The sequence below is a fragment of the Rhinatrema bivittatum genome, chromosome 11, assembly GCF_901001135.1.
Source record: "Rhinatrema bivittatum chromosome 11, aRhiBiv1.1, whole genome shotgun sequence".
In the NCBI taxonomy this organism is placed as follows: domain Eukaryota; kingdom Metazoa; phylum Chordata; class Amphibia; order Gymnophiona; family Rhinatrematidae; genus Rhinatrema; species Rhinatrema bivittatum.
In genome coordinates this window covers 74,025,012-74,051,788 of record NC_042625.1, presented here as the reverse complement: position 1 = coordinate 74,051,788, position 26,777 = coordinate 74,025,012, and the positions used below count along the sequence as shown (strand labels likewise).

General features: G+C 43.2%; 1 protein-coding gene across 1 annotated transcript in view; it reads right to left on the bottom strand.

Annotated features, from left to right (window-relative positions):
- The window catches only part of ITPKC (inositol-trisphosphate 3-kinase C), an 89,337-nt gene extending 66,439 nt beyond the window's left edge, over nt 1-22,898 (bottom strand). The window contains exon 1 of the mRNA XM_029571897.1: nt 22,773-22,898. The gene's annotated coding sequence lies outside the window, so the exon portion shown is untranslated. The remainder of the gene's footprint in view (nt 1-22,772) is intronic.
- Between the last annotated feature and the right edge of the window lie 3,879 nt (nt 22,899-26,777).

Below are 26,777 nucleotides of genomic sequence, written 5' to 3'. Positions count from 1 at the left end.
TTTCCCCATACACACATACAACTGAAGAAGGGAAGACAAAAGTATACCAGATGAAAGGAAACCAAGATCAGATAGGGAGAAGTGTTCCAGTTCTTGCCAAACAAAATCTAATATATGTGCTAATAAATGAATCATCAAACAAAACCATGAGCAAAGATTAAGTCAGTCTGGTGCAAGCAGAATGAACAGGAGGATGATCCTGTCAGCGGCTCTAAAACTCCCTAGGATCACTTCTGCCTGGGTCAGATGCCCTCCCTCAGCTTTCTCCTGACCTTTCCCACCCCCAAACAATTCCATCTCAGAACCCCCTGGAATCTACTCCAAACATCTCAAAATATGTAGCAATGGTGGCATCAGAGTGCACAGCGCTCCATTCCCACGTCTGGTGCTTTTAGCAAGTCTCTCGACCCACCATCTCGGTTTACACATTTGTTCCCCTTGCTCAAAGTCAATTTGATATTGTAGTGCTGTGTGAATTTGTAGTACAAAGTGGAAAAAAACAAAACGCTGAGGAGGCGAGTCATGCTTTCCCCATATTATGTGCTTGCACAGACTAGAGTTAGTATCAGGACTCCACCTTTTATAAAAACCTCCCTCGTTTGTGAATAAGCTGTTTCAGGGGCGTTACTCCAAGCTGCTGCTTCTTCTCCGCTTTTCTATTTCTAATTTTCACTTTTATATGTTGTCCTTTTCCCAAGAATCAAGATATCATCCATTTCACCGAAGACTCACAGGCCCTAACCACAGCCTGACCATTTATCATAGTCACCGGGCTTACTGTGCCACTAAAATAAATTTAAGAGCACAACAAAATAAGACCACATAAACCCAGAAACTGGGTGAACACTGCCACCTCCCTGTCACAGAGAGGAACTGCGGCAAGTCTGGTGATGGGTGACCCCGCTCCCATTCGTCTGTTCTTTTTCCCAGTATGTGCCATACATTCACAAAAATCAGACAATTCTCACTCAGTACTTCCATTATGGGCCCAATTTACTGCTCCCCCCCACACACACACAGAATGGAAGAAAGAGGCTTAATAGCTAAGGTCCAAATTTTTTTTTTCTCCCTAGTAATGCTTTGGAGATGCTATTTTATCCCTGTACCTTTACTTCATAGTGTTGCTGGCAGGGACCTGCGCAGTCTGGAAAGCTCGCGTCCCACAAAATTGTTTTGGCTGCTCCAGTTTTCCCTGGGCCAGTGCTGGCCTTCGGAAGCCGTCGTGTCTGTCAGACCACTGATTGTGCTGTCTCAGTGGTGCTTCGCTTTTCCTTCTCAGCCTTTTAGCTGAGATCCAAGAAGCCAGGGGGCTGAGGCCAGACCCTTCTGGATTTTTATCTGATATTGAGAATCCTGTCAATCCAGGGGAAGGGCAGAAGTTCAGTTCCCTGCCAATTCAAGTCCACTGCGGATACAATGTCACAGCCATTACCAATGATGAAGACCTAAAACTCTCTGCTTTAAAAATAAACAAAAACAAACTTGGAAACCATGTTTAGACTTTACACTGCATAAAAACTAAATTATTATTATTGTCAAAACAAATTTGTAACAGACTGTTTTGAAAAAGCACAAAAGGTCCAAGTTCCCACACACAGGGAATTGCAGTATTTAGTAACAATGCAGTTGTCCTCAGACTGTGAGGACTATCCAGGTGCACCTGTAATACAACCGAATTCTCCTTCAGTTTTCTCATGTCACAGAACAATTTGCTAACCCATAAACACCATTTTTTGCTTTCCACAGATGTGCTTAGTAAAACATTTCAGTAAAATGCTGCTTATCAACTGGCTCCACTTTGTTTTTAAAAGGATGGGCTGATCCAGTCCTGATTTTATCCCAAGTCTTGCATGGATTTGTAGTTCTGTGCATGCAATATGGTAAACACAGAAGGGGATCAGTATGTCCTTGAAGCAGGAAGCGCACTGGTCTCCTTAAGTAAAATTGTGGGGGATGGGAGAGTTTATGAATCCCAAGCTGTGGAACAGAACCAAAAGGGACATGTCAAAGGTAACAAAACGTATCCGAGGAAGACGATATTTATTTATTAGTTAACCTTTTTATACCGATATTCATGGGTACATCATGCCGGTTTACAATATAACTGAAAAGGAGGAAAATACAAAAAACAGGGAGGAGGGGAGCAGCAGAGAAGAGAGGAGAAACGAGCAGCAGAAGGAATGAAAGCCAGAAAGAATGAGGTCAAAGGAACAGTACCTGAGAGAAGAGGTACAAGCAGGGATAACCATATTATAAGCACAAAATAAAAAACAATATTATACGCACAAAATAAAACCTTACAGACTATACACTCTAAGGGGCCTAAGACATCGCAGAGAAGTTATACATAAGCATTATGAAACGACCTTGCAGGGGAGGGGTACAGAGGTGGGCTAACTATGTTGTAAGCCAGGGGTCGGGAACCCATGGCTCGCGAGCCAGATATGGCTCTTTTGAGGGCTGCATCTGGCTCGCAGACAAGTGTCGCCATACTTCGCGGTTCCCCGCTGACCCAGCTGCTCCCCGGTCCTCCGCCGCCCGGGCTTAAAATGCTGTCAGCCCGGGCGGAACGCGGCAGGACAGCTGGAGTCAGCGGCACCGGCGTGCTCTCTTCTCTCCTCCCCCCCGCGGCCCGGAAGAGGAAGTGGAGAGCATCGGGTGCCTGCGCGGGAAGAAGAGACCACACTAGCGTGGTCTCTTCTTCCGCGCAGGCACCCGATGCTCACCACTTCCTCTTCCGGGCCGCGGGGGGGAGGAGAAGAGAGCATGCCGACTGGAGTCATCCGGGTGCCTGCGCGGGAGTCATCGGGTGCCTGGGCGGGTCTTCCCGCGCAGGCACCCGATGCTCTCCACTTCCTCTTCCGGGCCGCGGGAAGAAGAGAGCACCAGTGCGGGAAGAAGAGAGCACGCCGGTGCTCTCTTCTTCCCGCGGCCCGGAAGAGGAAGTGGAGAGCATCGGGTGCCTGCGCGGGAAGACCCGCGCAGGCACGCTAGTGTCCGACGGGAAGAAGACTGCAGCGCGGCTCGGAGGAAAATGAAAATCTTCAACCGCGGCCGATGGGACTCCGCCTTCGCCTCCGCGAGGGCTGAAAATGAAGGAGGTTAGCGTTGGGAGGTGGCTGCTGCTGCGGCGAGTTCCCGGGGGGGGGGGGAAGGGGGAGAGAGAGAGTGAATGAATGAGCGAGCAAGCATGTGTGTTTGAGATCCTGTGTGTGTGAGTGAGAGATTGCATGTATGTGAATGATTGAGAGCCTGTATATGTGAAAGAGAGTATGTCTGTGATTGAGATCCTGCCTGTGAGAGAGAGAGCATGAATGTAAGTTTACCATTGGGAACCTGTATGTGTAAGTTTGTAATTGAAAACCTGTTTGTTTGAAAGAGTATGTGTGTATGATTGAGATCCTTTGTGTGTGAGAGAGATCATGTGTATGTATGATTAAGAGCCTGTGTGTATAAGTAAGAGAGAGATCATGTGTGTCTGTGTCTGATTGACAGCTGGTTTAGGTGATGGAGCATGTGAGTATGTGATTGAGAGCCTGTGTTTAAATGAGAGAGAGAGACCATGTGTGTCTGTGTGATTGAGAGCTGATTTAGGTGAGGGAGCATGTGAGTATGTGATTGAGAGCCTGTGTGTAAATGAGAGAAAGAGAGGACATGTTTGTAAGCATGTGAATGAGAGTCTGTGTGTGAGAGAAAAAGACAGCATGTATTTATGTGATTGAAAGCCTGTGTGTGTGTAAGCGTGAAAAGATAGACAGCATGTGTGTAAATGTGTAATTAAGAGCCTATATAAGTGAGAGAGAAAAAACATTTGTATATGTGAGTGACTGAGAGCATGTGTGTATAGGTGTGTCATTGAGAGCCAGTGTGAGAGAGAGCGCTGGTATGTGACAGAGAGGAGAAAGTTCCAAGCAAACCACCCCACCTCCTGCTAATTCAGAACAATCTCAGGACACCTGGATATCAAACGTTCCCAGGTATGCAGAGCAAAAAAATTTTTGTATCCTTATTATTTTCATTACTGGATCTTTGTGTCTGCTATTTTGAAATATTTTGTTGGTATCTGGAAATGTTTTATATGAGTTTTTAATTATTGGATATTCCACTCATCAGCTGTTTCGAAATATGTTCTTTTTGTTAGTACAGTTTTACTGCTGATGATTTTATATTTCTTGATTTGTTTTATAAGGATGTGTGATGTTTCTTTTTTCCTTTGTTACACTGCATACAGAGACTCTGGCTTGTTGCAGTTTCCAATTCAGTTTTTGTCTGCATGCTTCTTGTTATGCGTTTTGGTCTCTTTATTCTATGTTAGGTGAGGGACAGCACGTGATTCAGGTGAGGTTTTCTGCTGGCGTGTAGTTTCTGTGTAGGACTCTATAGCAGCCTGACTTGGTCCGTTTTCCTAATAGGAGATGTATTGGTGTCTTAAGGCCTGGTGTAATATTTTCAGAGACTTATTGTACTTTAAAAGTGTGATCTTACATAAAATGCACACATTTACTTGTATTTAGTTTTAAACATATTGTATGGCTCTCATGGAATTACATTTTAAAATATGTGGCGTTTATGGCTCTCTCAGCCAAAAAGGTTCCTGACCCCTGTTGTAAGCAAATCAAACATTACAAGGTATACACTCTGAGGGGGCTAAACATGGCAGAGAAATTATACATTAAGCATTATATACAACCTTGCGGAAAAAGTACAATAGATAGGGCACAAGCTAAGTTGGGTCCGAGTCTGGGTAAGCCAATTTAAAGAGCCATGTCTTAACCCCTTTTTTTTTAAATTTACGCAAACATGGCTCTAATCGGAGTTCAGTTGGCAAGGTATTCCAGAGGGAGGGGCCTGTAATGGAGGGGGGCTCTTTCTCTAGTGGAAGTGAGGTGTGCGATTTTAAGGGTAGGGGTGCAGAGAGTTCCTGCGAGTGTGGTTCTAGTGGGACGACTGGATGAACGGAAGCGTGGCGCATCCTCAAGCCAAGAGTGATGGTGCTTGTACAGGGAGTTATGAAGGATGGTGAATGTCTTGTATCTTATACGGGAGGAAATGGGTAACCAATGGAGGTCCTTGAGGATGGGGGTGATGTGGTCAGCTTTGCGGGTATTTGTTAAAATCCTAGCCATGGCATTCTGCAACATTTGAAGGGGTTTAATAGTAGAGTAGGGGAGCGCCAAAAATAGGGGGCTGCAGTAATCCAATTTTGATAGTATTGTCGCCTGTAGTACTGTACGGATGTCTTGAGTATGGAGTAGGGGTTTAAGTTTTTTGAGGATGTGGCGTTTGAAGAAACCTCCCTTTATAATAGTGTTAATGTGATTTTTGAAATTTAATTGGTGGTCTAGAGAGATACCAAGATCTCTCACGGTGTAAGGAAGGGCGTTACAGAGGTCTCCTGTCTCCCAATCCATACCCTCATCCCAAAGGCAGAATGGTTCCAAAAATTCTGCTCTGCTTCACAGATGGAGATAGTTGTCCTCCCAGGCTGGCAGCTAGACTTTCAAACAAATGCATGCAGCAGCATATACACAAATATATGGCCATGAGCAGATCTACTCAAGTATTTTATAACCTGTGTGTATATGTGTGCATCTCTCTGTTCCGCAACATAGATGCATATATAGGCTTATGCACAAATAAATGCAATGCACTGAAACCACATTTATCAATGCATTGAATGCACATACTTTTCCTGCCTGTTTTAAAAACAGAAACCATATTTTACGTGAGAATCTAAAGCAGGACTTAACCATGTTAGTCTTGATTTACACGCATAAATTGGCATATTTTAAAACATGTGCGTGTAAATGAAGTTAACCAGTTTACTAATTAGTCCATCAATTTGCCCAATCTTTCTCTAGGTCATCGAGAGTTTCTTGGTTCTTCAGTCCAAACTCCCCCCAGACCTCTTAAACAGTCAATACCATACAATAAACCCTAGAGATGTGCAAAGCCCGAACCTTTTGGCCTGCCTCAGGAAATTTCGTATTTCCCTTGGTTTGGACCTTCGAAATTCGGGGGACCCGAATTTTGGGTTAGTGCACACCAATGGGGAGTTAGCACGCACTAACCTGAAAACCAAATTTTCCTGAAATTTCGGGAAAACTTGGTTCGGTTTTCGGGTTCCCTGAACCAGGATGAATTAGGCAATTTCGTTGAAATTTCCTAATTCATCCTAAACGATTGCACATACCTAATAAACACACTTATTCCTTACTCCATATAATTAGCAGATGTAAAATATGCAAGTAAGTTGGCAAATGTGCACGACTCTTAAAATAAAAATGTACATGTGTGCTGGCTCCAGCCCAGAGCACCCCTTTTCATGCATGTAAAGTAAAAATCCACGCAGATTTTCAACTTTTATAAAATACAGAATATGTAAGTAAAGGTTAATTGCACATGTATATGCTAATTTGCACATCTGGAAAGTTTTGAAAAGTCACTCCTTAGAACGTGACTGCCTGTAGGATCTCACTTCTTATGCAAGTCCTTTTGCTTGCTTCGACATTGGATCCACACCAGCCTGGATACACGACCATGGAAAGTCACATTCTTAATCTAACATCTAGCCGCTAACAAGCTTTGTTAATATCTAGGTTGCTACCAAAACTGAACTAGTGAGGCTTCTGCTCAAACATCCAGCTTCCTGGGTCCTTATGGACAGTACCTGGCTAACAGCAACCTACCAAAGCTGATTGGTTGGACTGTAGGGAGCTGAAGCCTGCTACCAACAAACTGGCAGCACCACAGCATACACCTTTATTCATCCCCGTTTTGTCCTTATCACCTTGCCCCTTGCTTTTGCTGAAGGGAATAAAGAAGATTTGCTAACCTACCACTGGTCATGGAACAGTACAGAAGACAAGGACCATTGGGTCCATGGAGCCTGCTCACTCTGAAGTGCCTGGTACAGTGTCACAGATATCAGTTGACCTCCGACTTCCCCCTCAGTTTGTATTACTTGGGAACTGCTGTGCTTCGTACAATCTTGTGAGCCAGGTAATGACAGCCTAAAACAAAATAGGTAGGCGATTGTGAGTTTTTCCTCCCTAATAACTGGTTTTATTTGGGGACCTATCCCCACCCATTTTTCGAGACACATTGGGGGTGGGGGGTTAAGCCATGCTTTTGCATGGATCATGGATCTGCACATCCCAATAAGTAAGCTCCTTTAATTCTGAGAAAAGGAAGTTTGCTTACCGTAAACTGTGTTTTCCGTAGATAGCAGGATGAATTAGCCATGCTGTTTTGGGTGACATCACCGACAGTGCTCTAGCGGACATAGTGTAGTTGTGAGTTAAAGTTTTTAATCTGCTGCGCAACACTTCCCGCACAAAGCACATATTGGAGAATAAAAACAAAACATGTCCAGGGAGGAGGGTGGGAATGCATAGCTAATTCATCTTGCTATCTACAGAAACACCATTTACAGTAAGCAAACTTGCTCTTTTCTGTCGATAAGCTCTTCTGGGAATCCCAAGCATAGGGAATACATTTTTTTTTTAGCAGTCTGCTGCCATGCAGTATCCTGAGGAGTGGAATGGCATATTGTATTATTTATAATAAAGCTTTTTGTTCCCTTACTCCTGTGTGGACTTTTTTTTTTTTTTTAAACTTAGTACAGTCGACAGAACTGCGTGTCCCAGGGAAGAAGTTTGCTGGTCCAGGCAGTAATGTGAGGTAAAATTGTGGACTAAAGACCAAGGTTGCTCCTCTACAGATGTCCCCTATGGGCATTTTAAGTAAATGTGCAATAGAGAACGTGTGGCTTGCAGTTGATGAGCCCAAACTGAATTGGACAAGGGTTTCTGTGCTGAAGTGTGGCAAAACTGGATGCAATTGGTGATCCAATTAGATAACATTTTCTTGGAAACAACTACCCCTAAGGAGTTAGGGTTGAAAGACAAATAGTTGTGAGGGACGATGAGACTAAGCTCTTTGTTTGTAATAAGCTAAAAGCTCATTTGCAGACAAGAGTATGAGTAGTGCTTCCCTTTTGTTGTGTGGTTTTGGAAAAAAGGTCAGCAATGAAATATCTCAATGTAAAAGGCGGAGACCACTTTAGGGAGGAATTTGGGATGAGTCCTGAGTACTACTTTGTTTTGATAAAACTAAATAGGGAAAGAAGTGAACCAAAGCCTAGAGTTCACTCACTTTCTGTGGGCCGAGGTGATAGCTGTGAGAGAAATCACCTTCCAGGTGAGATATTTCAAATGAGCAGATTGCAGGGGTTTGAACGGCAGACTCATCAGAGCTGTGAGAACTACGTTCAAGTCCCAGGAAACCAGAGTCTTAGTATTGGAGGTTGGAGATTGAAGAGGCCCCTCAAGAAACGAGAAATCAGGGGGTGCAAAGCCACCAAGGAGTCCTTTTCCCTCTTATGGTAAGCCACTATAGCACTTAGATGAACTCTAACTGATGATGTCGCTAGGCCAGAAGTAAAAAAAGTGGAGTAACTGAGGATCTCTTCGGGAGGCAAGGAGAAGGGGTCTATGTGGTAAAGTCAGCACCACTCAGCATATCTTCTCCATTTGAAAGAGTAGTTTTCTTGCCACTATGATAATTCTCTGGATATCTGCGGGAAATGTTAGGCCTTGTAGGATCTCACGCTCAACATCCAAGCTGTTAGATGGAGGAAGGAGTGTAGAGGATGAAGAAGACAGCCGTCCCTCCTGGATCAAGAAGCCTGGGTCTTGACAGAGATCTAACAGATCGCTTTCTGAGTATTGTACCAGATAAGCAAGCCATGGTTGTCTGGGCCAAGCCGGAACTATGAGGATCATGCAAGCTCTATCCTGTATCATTTTTTGAACTGTCAGTGAGATTAGGGGAATTCGAGGAAACACATGAAGGAGTCTCTTCATCCATGGAATTAGGAAGGCTTCTTGAGCCATTCTATAGGGGCTTTAATGAATTGAGCAGAATTGACATACTTTCCAATTTTGTTCTATGTCGAAGAGGTCTATCCAAGGTTGACCCCAGCATATGAAGATTTGTTGTGCTACAGATGGGTAGAGCGACCACTCGTGAAGATAGAATACTCTACTGAGGCAGTTGGCTATAGTATTCGCTATTCCCGGTATGTATGTGGCTCTCAAGGTTATCCTGTTGACGAGGGCCCACTCCCAAATCCAGGCCGCCTCCCTGCACAGGAGTCAGAAACTTGTTCCACCCTGTTTGTTTATATAGAACATGGCCACTTGATTGTCCGTGTGAATCATTATGGCATGACCCCAAAGCAGATGCATAAAGGCCATTAGTGCATATCTCAAGGCCCTGAGTTACAAGAGGCTGATCTGGTAATGAAGCTCATCCTTTGACCACTGACCTTGGGTCTGGTAGTGAAGGAGATGAGGCCCCCCACCCCTATGTTGAAGCATTGGTCATGAGAACCAGGGCAGATCTTGAAGGGGTGCCCCCATGGAAAGTACCTTATGATCTAACCACCAAGTTGCATCCTTTCACATGGAAGGAGACACAGTTATGACTGTGGACATTGGTTGAAGATATTGGGTCCACTGACATTTCAAGCCCCATTGTAGGCACCTCATGTGTAGGAGAGTGTGAGGTACTACATGAATTGCTGCCACTATGTGACCCAAGAGTACCAGGACTTGGCAGGTGATGGCCCTTGACAGCAGAAGTAAATTTGTGCATAGCTGAGGAAGTCTGTTGATTCTTTCCTTTGGAAGGAATGCTCAAGATTGGATCAAGTCTATTTTGCCTACTATGAACTGCAAAATCTGTGTCTGTTTGAGTACAGATTTCTCATAGTTGATGAGAAATCCTAATTATTCCAAACAAGTTACTGTGGACTCCAGATGTTGACGCAGAGATAGCAGATTGGGGGCAACAATCAGCCAATTGTCCAGATAAGGGAAATGTAAATCCCTCAACTGAGATGAGCTACAGGCACAGCCAGGCATTTGGTAAAAACTCTTGGAGCTGAAGATAGGCTGAACGGAAGAACCTTGTACTGATAGTGTTTGGAATTCCCCTGGAAGCACAGGAACCACCAATAGGATGGGTGTAGGCATTCTTGAGGTCTAACAAATACAGTTGTTCCACTGAATCAAGGGGAAAACTAACTTGAGAGATGTCATCTTGAATTTCTCTCTGCACAGGTACTTGTTCGGGGTGCACAGATCCAAAATGGGTCAGAGACCTCCCGAGCACTTTGGTATGAGGAAGTATTGGGAGTAGTATCCCATGCTGACCTGATGTTCAGGTACCAGCTGAATAGCCCTTTGCTGGAGTAGGGCATTGATCTTTCTCCAGAAGAGTTGACAGAGAAGCATCCCTCAGCTGGCCAGTAAGACATGGAAGGGGAGGGCGATATAGGAAATTCAAAAAGAGTAACCCTTGTGGATGATTTGAAGAACCCACTGATCTGATGTGATGTGTGTCCCATGTGGAGCAAATTCTTTCATCCTGCCCCATACCCAGAGAAATGGCTGTGGCTGAGCATGCTTCAAAAAGACGGTGGGAGTTTTTGAAGGGAGGACTGGGTGGGCTTTTGTTGTTTCCTATCCTGTGGGTCTGGTCGAGGTGGTACAGTCCAAGGGAAACCAGGCTTCAAAATCCCACTGTCGCTCCTTATAACCTTGGGCAAGTCACTTTACCCTCCGTGGCTGTATGTACAAAATTAGACTGTAAAGCAGAATATAAAATTCTAAACAAAACAGATGTATTGCACTTCACTCATACCCTAGGTTTAACAAGACAAAAATAAATAGTAAGAGAAGGTGGTGATCTCTATTTGGTTACTTCTTGCATTCCGTAAAACAAGCCTACAATGTTCTGTGGTCAGAAATGGATTGGTATTAAGGTCTGTTTTTTTGTTGGTTTTTGTTTTGGGGGGGGGGGGGGGGGGGTGTTAGACCATAGCAGACCTCAGGCCGTATACGATCCACTCTTACTTAGAAGAGAAAGCCTCATGTCATCACCACTTGTTCATGCACTCTTAAAACAATTTCCTCCTTTGTCAGACGTCTGTGTGCTTTTGTTTTGAAACTATATAGTTTCCCAATTCAATCCCCTGTTTGGACATTCATGTGCTGCTTTATTTCCGACGATAAGGGCACATGATGCAAGGCTACACTGTCACACTATGTTCCCATTTTAGAAAGTAGGCTCTGAATGGTCTAATTTTCTATATGTGGGTTACAAAACAGAAAAAAGCCGAGGGGTGAGGGGAAAAAGGGCGTAAAGGCTAATGCATACGGGACCAGTGTTAAAACTTTCCTACAGCTCATCTATACTAACAGACCCATTGTTATAAGCAGGGCTCTCAATTTTATGAGATTTCTTCAGCTTTTCTTATTTTTCCAAATATTTTATTTCTTGTTTTGGTTCTTTGGGTATTTGTGTCCAAAGGTTTGTACACATTTCCCTAAAGACAGAAGTGCTTACTGTTTGTTTTTTAACAGAGGTTTTTTAACAGATGGCAGGAAAGTGATTATGCAGTAATTTGATCCATGAATCTATCCGGAGCACAATTACTTTCCACTGAGCAGATCAATTAGTGTCAAAATTTGGCTGTGAAGGCCAAATTATGGTTTGGAATTTACCTTATCAAGGTCATTAGAAATAGGGCTGGAAAATTCATGCACACCCATGGTTTTCATGTCTTTTTGTACATGCTGCTCATCTGTTGCACTCATGTTTCGCCACTCTCTCTAAGGACAACTGTGATTGATAAACTATCAAATTGGAACTCCCTTGAGGGTAGCCATTTTAGCAATAATCCCAGAAATCTCCTCAAACACACCAGAACTGATTGATCCATACTAGCTGCATTGCATTACAAACACATGCAATGCACTGCACATGCCGATCAGATCCTTTTGTAATTTAAGACACCGTTCTGAGCATGGCTGCTCCCAAGAGCTCAGAGAAGCTCCAGAGCAGCAGTTCAAAAGGATGTATAGCAAACGGCTTCCACTGAAATGACTTCGACAATATTTTAAAATTAAAATAGACCAAGCAACATCATTTTCTTGGCATACTTGTTAATACTGTATGGCAGCCGCAACTTTTTTTTTTTTTTTTAATAAGGCTGACAAATTTGTAGCTCTTCCAATTACTTGGCTAGACTTGCTCTCATGACCCAATCAAAATATAAAAACCTAAGATAATGGCTTCCTGTTTGTAAATGTTATGGGGAGTATATATATGAAAATCATAATGTTCTATGCTACAGATTTCTATATGATGTTCTGAAAGTATGGGAATCTTTTAGGTCAAAAGTACCTTCGGTGTTTGATCATGTGCATAATGGGGAAAATAAGGATTTTATACACACAAGCGCGAGAAATGGAGTGGAGAAGTAGCCTGCTGCTCTAACTACTAGGCCATGAGCCAGGGAAACCAGGGGTCAAATCCCACTGTTGCTCCTTGTGACTTTGGGCAAGTCACTTTACCCTCCCCATTGCCTCAGCTACAAAACTGGATTGTAGCTGTGGGGATAGGGAAATACCTACAGTACCTGAATGTAATCTGCTTTGATGTACACTTTGAAGTGCTGAAAAGTGGAATATAAAAATCTAAATGCATAAAATAAATAAATGGCCTATTTGGGCCTTGAAATATTTTAGTATTCATCTCTGTTAAGTGGTTCTTCCCAGTTTCATCCAGGGTAGTTTTTAAGCCCCTTGATAGATCCATCTTACCAGTTCCACAAATCTTTAACTAGTCTGTTTACTGACTTGCTGTACTTGCACAGAATATCAAAAGTAGTCTTAATTTTCAAAAAAACTGTATTAAAAAATGTTACAACTAGGATGCATTTTCAGTGATAAGGTATGTGCACAGAAGCAAACTGAGTAAGAGTTTCTACAGGGCCCATGCTGGGTTAAGCTATGCAGCACAATGCTTCCCACGCACACAGGATTTCAGAGGTTCAGAAACCCGAGAGGTTTGGCAGTCACATAACACTAAATGACAAACTGGTTTTATTCAGCATTTGTCTATGCTGGTTGTTAACAGATGGGAAAACTCCAATTACACAATTCAGGTACAATTCAGACTACACACCACTGGTCCCTCTCATAACAAAGCTGCACTTAAAATAATTGACAAAATAAGTACTTTTATTTATAACCTGTAAGTAAAAGGTTTGTTTCAATTAATTAGCCTTTGATTTTCTGTGAGGATTTTTATGCAAAAATTGATCTGTAGCACCATCTGTCCTGTTCTTTACATCAGCACTGAATGCTGGGAAAAAAAAAAGAAGGTTTAAAGCATTTGCCATAATGCTTTGTGCACAAGATTTTGCTTGGTGTTGCGTCCGTCGCTGCTCAATGCCCTCACTCCGCCCTCCTTACCACTGTGTCAACTCCCTCCGGGCCTGATGGACGGTTTGATGCTGCGGCATCTTCTTGCCGTCTTCCTCCGGCGTCCCCAGAGCGGCACGACGCTGTGGATCCGCCTTGTTCCTGATGACGTAGGACAGGCGCGTGCGTGCTCCGAATAATGTACCAGCAAGGGCGTGAATCTCGGGGGCGCCCCCCTGAACTGACGTCATCCGCTTCCAATATAAAAGGTCTCAGAAATTGCTAACGGATTGAGTTAGCAAAGGGTTTAGTTACCTAAGCTATTCTGCCTCCTCAGAATTACCAGGGGTACCCGCTCCTCGGGGGCCTCGCTCTCTTTTCTCTATTTCAGATTGCCGATAGGAACCGGTACTCGCTCCTCGAGGGCCCATGTTCCTGAACACTCTGAAGATTCTCTACTGCCTGGAAGCCATCACAGATACAGACAATTGTGAGTTACCATCGCTCTCTCAGAGCTTTCCCTGGAACCAGATACTCGCTCCTCGAGGGCCTCACCCTTTCCAGCTACTGAGCCTTCTAAAGACCTTATGTGAGATCTGTCATCCAGTTTTGGCTATGAACACAGCATATCCTGTCTACTCACTATCTATAGTTTCTCTACAGCTCAGCTACCCTGCGATTGTGGTTCCAGTACCTGAGGAACGTCAGCCCTGCTGGGCGTAGCAGCTCACTACTGCCACCTCTGGTGGTTCTACTAACCTGTCTAAAAAGAATTCTGTGTCTGTCTCCATACTCAAGCCTAGGCGGTGGTCCCTCTCAGGATATCCTCCTGGGGGCGCAGTCATCTGCCATCAGCCCAAGATTCACCTATCTACATTCCTCTACAGCTGAGTGTCCTCTCCAAGCACTCCGCTGGTAACAGATGGCTACTCCTTTCCTACCAGGCGTCTTCAGCAACAGATTCATAACAGCTCGCTAACTCCACCTCCTTCTGGGGCTAATATACTACAGATTGCTACTCCTAGTTCTACACGGCGCTTTCCTACAAGATTGCTAACTCCTCCTCTTCATAGGAGTTTAACCATTCCAGAGGGCTAGCTCCTCCCTCCAGAGGAGCTCGCACATTACAGATTGCTAACTCCTCCCTTCTGGAGGAGTAGAGCATTACAGACTGCTAACTCCCAAGCAAGAACCTATCTGATGTCTCCGCCCATCCAGCATCCGATCTCTACCAGATCCACAACACTTGGCCAATTATCTTCTGTGAAATTAATTTCTTTTCCAAAACTTGGAGGACATTCAATCCTTAGACAACTGTGAAATCCTGATGGTTTGGGCGTTACACCCGAATACATCAATCCTGCAGGTGTTTTCCCCAAGACTTCATTTTAAGTGTGTGCCATTTTCAGTGCCTACCAGCTTGATAACACATAGCAAGTTCAAAGACCCTGAAGACTTACAAAAAGCAACAGATTTCGATTCACTTTAAAAGAAATTCCTGCTTAGTTGCATAGCACCAGTTCCTACATGCGAGTGCTGGCCAAAGCAAACAAAAATACAAAATTAAAAGAAAAGCTGTGTTTTTATTATGGTTTTTTTTTTTATTGTATTTTACTTACATTCATACTGGGAATGACAATCACCTTGTCACCCTTTTTATCAGATTGTTTCAGTAATAAAGAATTAGGTCTTTTTTATTCTCAGCTGGGGGTTAGAAATAGAGAGGCTTATGCATTAAAACGCATTCAGCAGAACACACAGTTCTACCTGTAGGTGTGCACGCATTTTGTACATGTAACCTTTACGGCCGATGCAGCAAGGAATTTTGCATGCATAAAAATGTGCATGTAAAATTATGCATCCTGCTTAGCGCCCTCGCACAGTAATCCCATGCAAAATAAAGCATTACCCCCTCCCCCCCCCCAATGCAAAGAGGTGTGCTGGTTTAGCTCAGGTTCTCTTTGTGCTGGAAGTTTTACCCCAAGTCATATGTGGAGTAAAGTTTCCAGCGCTGATCCTGTCTGCCTAATCTAATAAGGAACAGAAGGGACCCAGATCATCTTGTACAATGTGTGAACACTAGCAGTCCCTTCAGTCTGACAATTAACGTGTATACAAACGAATAAGGAGATTAACTACACTGTAGTTTACAAAATCCATGATCCATCTTACTCCTCCGTGAAAGTAAAATGATAGGAGCACGTCTGGCAATGCTTGGGCTTGCAGCAATACACAGAATAATTTTCCAGACCGCATTTGAGCTCATCATACACAGGGGCTTGTGTGTGTGTAGAGCAGAGAGATGTAAGAGAGCCTGAGCCTTGCCCCGTGCCCTGAAATAAGTGGCGCTCCCCCACTTCCCCCATCAGCTGTAACAGTTCTCTGTAGCTACATCCCTTCCGCCAACCAATACTGTTACAGACGAAACCTTTGGGTGGGGAAGCTGCCAATCCCCTATCCCCTTGCTGGAGAAGAGCAGCAAGATAGTCGTTAACTCCCAGTTATTTCATCCTCAGCCCTTAGTGAGTGTTAATGTCTTTTCAGTTAGGCAACGGAAGGGCCAAGGGAGCACCGTTGTTGGGCTGTGCCTAGGGCATCGGCTGGCCTTAATCCGGCCCTGGGTGCTTCCTTCCTCTCTGCCCCAGTGTTGCAGAGGCTTGCTTTTATAATTGTGCCACTATTTTTAAACCAGCGTGCCAACAGAGTGGTGTGCATGGCACCAAAAAAAAGCCCAGCCCCACCAACAGACTGCATGCACATTTTAACTCTCAATGCATTAGCTTACTGCATCAGGAATTAAAAAATAAATAAATTAGCCTGTGTGTTAGAAAACTGTGCTGCTTGAATGCCCAGCTTTCTGCAATGGCCTGATATTTTACTGGAGAAACTATAGGTCAGACTGTAATTGCAAATCTTTGCTAGTGTTTTATGAAACTAGTTATTTATTCTTTGCAGGACCAAATATCTTTTACTGGACCAGCATAAGCCTTATCTAGAGAGGAGGATGAATTCTCCAATGCAAAACAAGAGACTTTTCCTTGTTGCTGAGTGATGAACGGACCTTGCCAGGAAGAAAAAGTGGCTCAGGTGGCAAAGTGAACAGAAAGCGAAGGAAGCATTTGGAATATCCTTAAACGCTCGGTTTCACTTCAGAAGTAAAACGAAAAAGAAGAAAAGCCTGGTGTCTCCACTGCTGAGAATGAATGTGCTTGGGTCTAGTGGTCACTGCTGGAGTAATCCAGTCTGACAGCTGTCAAGACCCAAACTGTTTCCAGAATAGCAAAGGTTTATGCTGTACCCTACTTTAAGCATAATCAGTTAAACAATACTTTTAAAAGGGACCCCCAAATTTTCCCCTTTTTCACTGTACAGTCAGTGGTCTCAGACCCTGCGCCTGTGAATGAGATCAGGTGTGTCTGGAGAGGTTGCACACTCCCCAGTGGGAGGTGTCTTAGGGTTAATAAAAATTCTTGTGCCCAGTGAGTGCAGGGGGGGGGCAGGGGGGCAGTCTTGACAAGTCAGTCTGAGGATACCATCAGAGTGATCCTGGTGCGAGAGTTTTACCCTCCACAGGGAAAGAACCTATGCAATGGGCCCTCTCTCGGGTGGGGGGGGGGGGGGGGGGCAAGAAGTACCCTTGTCCCAGGAAGATGGCAGGGCCCAAGGTCAGAGTTCTCGGGGCTTCGAGGAAGAAAGCAGCATCTTTGCTTGTGACTCCTGAGAAGTGAATCTGAGAAACTGCTGAGTTCCAGAGGTTCTAGAAAGAGGGAAGTTCTGGAGAGCTGATGACTAACCAAAAGAAAAAAGCCAGAGGCTCAACTGAGTTGAAATAAGAGGATTATTCTTGGTGGGTGTGTGTGAGTCAGAGGGGAGGGAAGACTGGCTGACAGAGGTGGGTCCTGCAGGACTGCTGACTAAAAACAGGAATCGGCCAGAAGCGGACATGCTGTGAGAGCTGGAAGAGATCTGTATCCAGAAGAGATCCTAGAGAACTTATTGTCCAGGATATGCAGAATATGAATATTGACATTTTTCTTATTTCTTTTTTTTTTACTTTAATTTGCTGAACTGTTTTGGTTTATTGGACATTCCGTTTGCTGCTTGGATTTTGTCTGCCATCAGACATCAGTAAAAGGATTTTACTTATGAGCAGCCTTTGTGTGCAGTGTGAGTTTTGTCTGTCTTTGGACTGATATGTAGGTCCCAGAAGGCATGGGTGCAGGCATGGCCCATGAGGTACCAGTAAGCCCCTGTGCCTCAGCAGGACAGGGGCTCTATCTATAATAGTCTCCCTGTACTGTACAAAGACCTGAAAAGGCAAAGTACCCAGGCCCATTCAAAATATCATGTGTAAATTCAAAAACTAATGAACTGCTGCTCTGTTTAAACTGCCTCTGAGAGCATCCATGTTTATATTTGATTGGTTCATACGGTGCAAGCTGCATGTGGCATTGCATCACACAGAATTCCCAAAACTAATGTACATGCTGTGTATTGGCACGCTCTTCTAATGGTGGTTGTCTCCAACGGGAAATGAGGAATGATAGGAGAACAGCCTAACATCATTTCAAATACAACTACAAGTGTTTCATTTATAATTTTTTTTTTGTGTGTGGGGAGGGGGAAATATTCAATTTTCATACCAGACATAATATTCAAATTTGATTGCCGCACCCCTCTGAATAAAGAACACATTGTCACCTACTGGAAGATGTCACTGTTCATGAGAACTAGTGGATGAATATATCAGCCTATTTTGTTCCATTATGATACCCTGGTAGTTCAGCTGGAAAGGAACAGTACTAGTTATGAAACTTGAAATATGCTTTCGACTTAGCCCTGTCTTATATTCTGGACTCATACATTCTCAAAAGTGTTTCTGTCTCAAGTCTGAGCTCTGCCGTCACTCTTCCATTATTTAGATGCTTAAAAGTAAAATGCATCTGCCATGCAATCCACAGTATTTCAGAAGTATGCCTAAAATGTAGCGGAGGATGCAGGCAGAAGGGCTAGAGGAAATAGCCTGAGAACTTTCCATTACGCTCAGCTGATGGAATAAAATTAGCTAACAAGATGCAGCAATTTTGCCAAGAATGTGCTTGTGATTTTTTTTATTGTTATTATTTTAAACTCATGAAGAGGAAAAGCAATTTATCAAATAAAACTTAGTTTAAGGAGGGAGAAGGAAAAAAACAGAATTCCTGGCCTAAAACCATATTTGTCAAAATTTGGAAATCTGCAAAATTTTAAATTATGCTTTACAATATTTCATTTATTTATTTCATTTATATTCTGCTTTTTGGCACTTCAAAGCACATTATATTTAGTCACTGTAAGTATTTCTCTGTCCCTAGAAGGCTTCCTTCCAGAAACCGGATAATTATGAGTATTGTATGACACTTGAGAGGATGTATATAGGACACACGCTCAGATAGTTTCAAATATGTTATGTGCAACACTTTAGAATGTGTCTAGTTGATTTTTTTTTAAAGAGATTTATAATTTTGATACCTCATTGTTACTCAAAGTAAATATTTATGATGAAGTTGTGCATTCTCACACTTATAAAACACTGTAGGACAAAAAAGTGGCATTGCATATCTAGCTACCAAAAAGATAACATAACTTCTGCTCAAACAAGTTAGTTATTATAGGTCACTAGAAACTTGTAAGGAGTTACTTCACAGCTCTACATCCAGATTTTCATGCACATGACCTAAGTAAGAACAGGTAATGATAAAGGCAGAGGGGAAACTTATCGGGAATAGGGCTATGATTAGAACCAAGTCTTGGGACAAGCGATAGAAAAACATCTGTGTGTAAGAGAACAGCCAATATTTCTAATGAGAAATATTGAGGCTAATAAGATAAAAAATATTTTTATTTTTAGACCTCAACCCAATGCAAAATGGTTTGCTTCAATTACCCATTCCCCATCATCAACTAAAATAAAAAAAAAGGAAAGAAGTTAAATCTTTTACTAAGGTTACTCAACTTGAGGTTTTTTTTGTTGTTTGTTGTTTTTTTTTATCCAGGCATGGACCTTCAGCTCTCATTTAGTAACCTTGAGGTCACTTAGGGGGTCATTTTCTAAAGGGATCGCGTGAGATAGCTAAATCAGGGAGGAGTCCGCACCGGAAGGGGAGGAGTCGGGGGCAGCGTTGGAGCGCGCCCAATAGCGCCATCGTAAAAGGTGGTGCTATTGGGTGCAAAAGCCGGCAGCGATCGCACCGTGGAGGTGAGATCGCTGCCAGCTTTCGCAGGCCCACCCCCCACTTCACCCCCTGGCCCCCATTACCGCCGGACTCTCTATGGTCTGCTATTCTCAGCCTTCTGTTATAAGCTCTTTGGGAAATGGACCTTCTGGCCATGTGATTTATCCTGCTCAGAGCTATATACACAGTATGAATATTCCTGAACAGAAACAATTTCCATCTGATTTTATTGTGAACTTTCTAGGTTTCAGTAAGAAATTAGAAACAGGAACCCAATAGCTGGACTTCATAAAAAGAGGAGAGCATCCCCTGTTGCCTCCACATGCATTTAAAATGTTTAACTACAATAAAAAAAAGAAAAAGCAAATCTGCTCAGATTGCTCCTCAGAGAAGCCAAACCTAAAGCTATGCTGGGTGGCAGCAGACCAACCATTGGTCTTAGCTTTTCAAACAAAAAGCATTAGGACATGGAAGTTTTCTCTCTCTTATTTTGGCTCCACATCTTATGCCTCCTCTGGGCCTCTAATTGCTAAAGTGGAACAAGCCCTTACGGTTACTAATTGGGATATCATAAGCCCTCCCTCTCCTCACCACCACCATTTTTATCTATCCCAGTCACACAATGAGAATGCACAGATATTTTCCTCCAGAATCCAGCCCTTCAGACCTAGCTGTTACAGGATGGCTGGAACCAACTCTAAAGTCCCAGCTGGCCAAAGAAGCAAAAGCTTAGAAATCAAGCCCAAATCTCCTACCTAGTACACACATTCAGCTGACCCTAACCCTAAATTGGTTTATATTTATTCATTTTTAATGGAAATGGGATGAGGTTTGGAATATCAAGGTCACAAACTAGCAGGCCAATGCAATAAGGTGTTTGACAGAGCACACAATTAACCCATCAGTTGTGTGTAAACTTTACTGCTCATGCAACAAGAAGTTCTGGACACAAACCCTGTGCAAAAACAACAATGTCCATTTAAGTCAGCAGCCTCGCATGGAAAGTCCATGCTAATAATGATGGCATTAGCTATAACCTCTGATTGCAGAAAGGTGCACTGGTTTAGCTTTTGTCTTGCAGCTAGAAACTTCACTTCTAGTCCAAGCTGGAGTCAAGTTTCCAGGGCCAATGTTAATCTATGGGCAGAAACTGGAGTTCCAGTGCCAGGACTTGTACTCAGTATTTTACATGCAGAAAGTATACTTTGTGCACAAAAAGCAAGTTTTCAATACATAAGATTTATATGCAAAACATGCTTTGCTGCATAAAAATCATGGTTTGCTGTGTGCTAAGTCTTTTCTTGGCACACATTTTCTGGTTTGCATGCATTTTTTAACTCTGGATGCATTAGCATACTATTAGTTTACTGTATGGGGAGTTAAAAAAAAAAAAGCTTGTGCATTAAGAAACTGTGCACTGAATTTCAGTTTAACAGCTTTCTGCATTGGTCCCTAAAGAAGTGAAGCTCCATCTATGTATTTTCCAGGGCAGGCTGTTTTTTGGAGTTTTTTTTAGGGATCCCTAACCTACTTCAGTTATCTCAGAAAAACAGAATAAGAGTTATGGGATCTTAATCCAAACAAAAGCCCCCTTCCTGGAAAATACCCAGCTGAAGCTGTCTTTTTTAATTATTGCTGCTGCGTAGATCTATTCAACCAGTGCTTCAGGTGTGAGGTCCCAGCAAGCTGTCCTTACCACTGTCCCTTCCCATTCTGGCCAGTAGAACTGTGCTATCAAGAGTGGAGGGAGATGGGCCTGCGGCCAGCCCAGGCTCAGGAATTTCACAGAATTAAGACCTGCATGTTCAGACCTTTTCTTAAGGCCATTTTAGCAACAATAAAAAAACAGACAAGCATCTTGCTAGCAAAAACACACTCACACATGCAAGATTAGCAAAGAGATATAATCCACCCACGCACCCATTTATGAAGAACAAACAGAGAGACAGGCAGAGCTCTCAAACTGCCTCTTAAGTAACACTGCAAAAGTTACTTCAGAGGCAGGATGATGGAGCTGAAGGGGCAGGCAGTAGCCTAATTTCACCCCAGTAAAAAAAAAGTTATACAGCTAGGGTTACCTGCTCTTGTCCCAGGACAGTAATAAACTACAATTCTGACTTAAAAGAAATAACTGCAGATTTCATGTGTAAGTTACTTTGGACCCAGTAGACAATAAAGTACTTACAGAGTAATGTGATGCTATTCGAGACACGAACACAACCGCTGCAAAACTTGCATTCAATTCAACACATTCCAATGAGAAATATTTCCGGTTTTTATCCCTTTAATTCCAGATAACTAATTACACAGTATTATGCAGGTATTCTACGCTGTACAAATTAACCCGTGTGATTATGATCCTTTCCACTACAGAGCTTTCCATTTAAGTTTCGGTATAAGGAGGCCAAGAGACAGACAGGCACAGAGAGGAAGCAACCCGACATTTCCAGTTCTGCACCCCTATATCCAACATGTGACGAAGACACTGGCAATGTAAAGTGGAAATAAGACACCTTTTTGGCATAACTTTGAGCAATACTACTAGAAAAAGTAAACAAACAACTCACCTGCCAGACAGTGAAAAGCTCAAGAGAGCATCCTACTTTTACGCTGTTTTATATTTGGTTCTTGAGATCTCACTGTTTACAGCTCGACCACTTCTATTCCGATAATGTAAATTAAGAGGGGAAGGGTGCTGCTATACTGATCATCATCATCAAACCATAAATACAGACAGGCAGCAGCAAGCAGATCATAAGCGTCGCATGCAGGGACATTGGTACGTGGTGTAAAAGTGTGAAATACAGCAAAGCGTTAACACGAAGTACATGGGGCGAAGAGATTTTCTAAGAACAGGCGCTGTGGCCAAAACTTAAAAAGTGCAGGCTTTTATCCTAAGCGAGAAAGACCCCGTCAGTGGCGGCTCCCGTGCAGGCGTTGATCACACCAACAAAAATATCATGCCCAAAGCTGTAAAAATAGGAGACAGAGGGGAAGGAGGATGGAGAAATGGAAGGGGGTGGTAAAGACACTCGAGCTCGCTGCACCATCAGCTGCCACTGACCAGAAAGGAAGCACCAGAACCCGGGTAACTGAGCCTTTCCGCCTTCTAAGCAGTACGTTTGAGCCCCCTTGAAAGGCATTTTTTCCTTTACCTGCAGAATGCACAAGCTTGTCATTTATGCAGCTACGCCGACAACGACTGAAGGGGGGCGAAGAAATCTAGGCTCACCCCGAGTCGTTCCCCCCACCTGAGTTCGCGGAAAGAGGACGCACTCACCCGTTGCTCCTCCCGTCCTCGCCGGGCAGCGCCTTACACTAACTCCAACGCACCCCACGCTAAAACAGAGCAAGCAGCAAACTGGCACCGCACCGCCCGCCCTACAGGCGGCGACTGACCTGCTAGCCCCCCCCCCCCCAGCCTGAGAGAGGAGAGGGTGTTGGGTCACGCCCAGCTGCCAACCGACAACCAATAGGCTGAAGCCGGGGGCGGGGCCCGAGTACGGATCTGCAGCCCTTCCTTTCCAGGATCCGACTGGAAGGCGGAGCACGAACTTGGTGCCGCCTCCAAAAAAAGAGAGGAGAGAGAGAGAGAAAAGTGACAGTTTGGGAGCGTTCGAGCGTGCACCCCTGCCCCCTTTCCTCGCGCCAGGGGTTGTTTCCCGCTCTTTCCGGGAGCGTGTTAACATGGCAGATTTGGCTTCAAGGCGATGACAAATAAAATAATGCAGGCAGCTATGCATGAGGAAAAATATACACGCAGATGAATACTTTTCCCGTGATGTAATAAATAAAATGGTCAACTCTGCTACTCTGATACTGTGTAGGTAGTTCATTCATCAATTTATAGGATAGGGTTTGGCCCCGCTGTCACTGAAGCCTGGTTTCTAGCAATCTTGGCTGGGGTTTTCGTAGTTTGGTACATTGTGCTTTGCTTTTAGATAGGTAAGTGTAGGATGAGATTTTGTGGGTTTATTTAGATTGACTGGTTTTGGTTTGGTATTAACAGGATTGGCTTGTCTGCACTGAGAATGGGAGATGAAGCTATGTATATTAGGGATCATTTTCTATTAAATATTGTATTTTTATCTTTGGTTTAAACTGCTTCAAGTTCATATCTTTATGTTTATTAAGATTTATTAATTACCTAGGCATGACTCACTAGGCGATGTACAATAGCACATTCATAATTACAATAAATAACTAAAAATAATTTTGTAGTTATATTTGAGATGTAAGTGTAAAATGTAATGTATTATGGGAAATGTCTTGTAATTTAATTTAAAACAATTTTAATTGTCCCTTCTTATTCTGCTCATAGTGTTGACAACCCTACTGATCCCTTTGAGGCTAGGCAGGTTTGTTCTAATTTACTTAACCTTCCCTGTATCTAAAATTGGCTAACATCACTTATATAAACAAAATGATAAGGGGAATGGAACAACTCCCCTATGAGGAAAGACTAAAGAGATTAGGACTTTTCAGCTTGGAGAAGAGACGACTGAGGGGGGATATGATAGAGGTGTTTAAAATCATGAGAGGTCTAGAATGGGTAGATGTGAATCGGTTATTTACTCTTTCAGATAGTAGAAGGACTAGGGGACACTCCATGAAGTTAGCATGGGGCACATTTAAAACTAATCGGAGAAAAGTTCTTTTTTACTCAACGCACAATTAAACTCTGGAATTTGTTGCCAGAGAATGTGGTTCGTGCAGGTAGTATAGCTGTGTTTAAAAAAGGATTGGATAAGTTCTTGGAGGAGAAGTCCATTACCTGCTATTAGGTTCACTTAGAGAATAGCCACTGCCATTAGCAATGGTTACATGGAATAGACTTAGTTTTTGGGTACTTGCCAGGTTCTTATGGCCTGGATTGGCCACTGTTGGAAACAGGATGCTGGGCTTGATGGACCCTTGGTCTGACCCAGTATGGCATTTTCTTATGTTCTTTGATAAAGGTATCCTCATCCCCTTCACAAACTCTGTACTCATCGCAATCCAAAAATGGAACACTATTCTCACCTCCATAAACCAGCTCCTCACTGACATGCACCTAGCCCTCAATCCACAAAAAACCGAACTCCTCCTCATCTCCTCTAAACATGCATCCATACCCATTCCTTCCACTCTCCATTCCCCCAACTTGCTTTCTAACACAAGAAACCTTGGTATCATACTTGATAACCAACTTACCTTCAAACCATACATCAAATCCATCCTTAGCAGTTGCTATTTCAAACTTCAAACCCTCAAAAAACTCAAACCCCTTCTCTACTTCTCTGACTTCCGTACGGTACTCCAATCCTTAATTTTCTCTAAAATTGACTACTGTAACTCTCTCCTTCTTGGACTCCCTGCCACCCACATCAAACCTCTCCAACGCCTTCAAAACGCCACCGCTCGTATCCTCACTAATGTAAAAAAAAAAGACCACATTACCCCCACCCTCATTGATCTCCACTGGCTTCCCATTCACTCACGAATTATTTACAAGACGCTTACCCTCATCCACAAAAGTATCACCAACGAACATTACAACTGGCTAAACCCACCTTTCCTTCCTCGTACCTCCACAAGACCCACCCGTGCTTCCCTCCGTGGAACCCTTATTCCTCCTTCCATAAAATCCACAAGACTCATTTCCACCACCAATAGAGCCCTTTCCCTCGCAGGCCCCTCCCTTTGGAATTCAATGCCTCTTCACCTACGCACAGAAACCTCCACTCCCACTTTCAAAAAGAATCTCAAAACCTGGCTCTTCCTCCAAGCATACCCCCAATCTTTTTCACCACCTACTAACACTCTCACCCAACCTTCATCTCTCACCAATACCCCCCTAAAATCCTTTAATCCCCTCCAGGAACCACACCCAACACTTAACCCCCTTTCCCTCTAAGAACTTCAAACACTTCATTCAACCCCTTACTTTAAAATAATGTGTCTGTTTTTATCTGCACTTATACAATTCCATATATAACCAGTGTACATACCATCTGATCCTCAAATCCATGTATATATCTTATCCTTATGTATCTGTTCTCACCCTCCCCCACCCCCCCTTTTGTCTCTATCCCTCCCTCCCCAAGTTATTCAGTTATCTGCTTTGTTACTGTGTTACATATTGTTCTTTGTAAAGGCCTCGCCTATATATTCCTTGTTTATAAGTTACTTGTAAACCGGCACGATGTGCAAACGGTTGCCGGTATATAAAATAAAATAAATAAATAAAATAAATAAATAAAATAAATACATTTTACAATAACAATCATTAATGTAGCATCTAACACACTGCAATAAAAAAAACTAGATCAAATATACATGTAACATTATAAATAGCAGGTTACATAAAGGTTACATAAAGCATTACATAAAGCATTGATTATTTAATGCAAATTTCCCCTTGTTATTCTCACCCTCATTTATTCATTTGTTAACTTGTTTTATTTGTTCAATGTAAAGCGCCATGCCTGGCGTTTGTTTGTGTTACACTGTAAACCGATGTGATATCCTGGATGAATGTCGGTATATAAAAATTTTAAATAAAATAAATAAAATTTCCATTCTGATATAGCTGAATTAAAAAGTTAAGCAATTATTTAGCATTCGTTATCACAATAATCAGATGCATTGCATTTGGAGAAAATGTATTTTGTATGAATGCATGAAACAATTCGTATAGATTAATATGGTAACCTAGGTGCTCAGCCATCACCAGCTTACTGCTGCTGAGCTGGCTGGTTTCTGGAATATTGACCTGCAGACTCATTGGATTAAATACTTATTGTTGCTGGCTTCGTTTTTCATCTTACTTTTAAGGTCCATAAGGGCTGCCTACTTTAAAAAATGTTAAAACCGACCATTCCCCTCCCCATTCATCTTTCTTTCTCCTCCACAGACTTGCCCTCCCCCCCCCCCCCCCCCCCATCCTGCAGACCTTTTCTTTAGAAGCAGAGACCAGTGTTCGGCCTGACCATGACTATGGATTCATGCAGGCCAGAGAGTGAGCCAGCGTGTGCTCTGCTCCCAGGCTTCTGCTCCAGTCTCTGGCCCATATGCTTTCATAGTCTCTGACTGCCACCGCTGCTCCTATGATCATACTTTAGACTGCCCATTATTTCTAAACAAAAAGATCCAAGAGAAAAGGTGATGACAGGAGCTCTAAGGGTGGGCGGGTCTTTTGTGAAGAAAGAGGAGAGGAGACTTTGCCAGTGTGGAAGCCAGTGGTCACTGCAGCAGAATACATTAAATTACACTGAAGGCTAGCCACCAGCCTCCCTTTAACAAA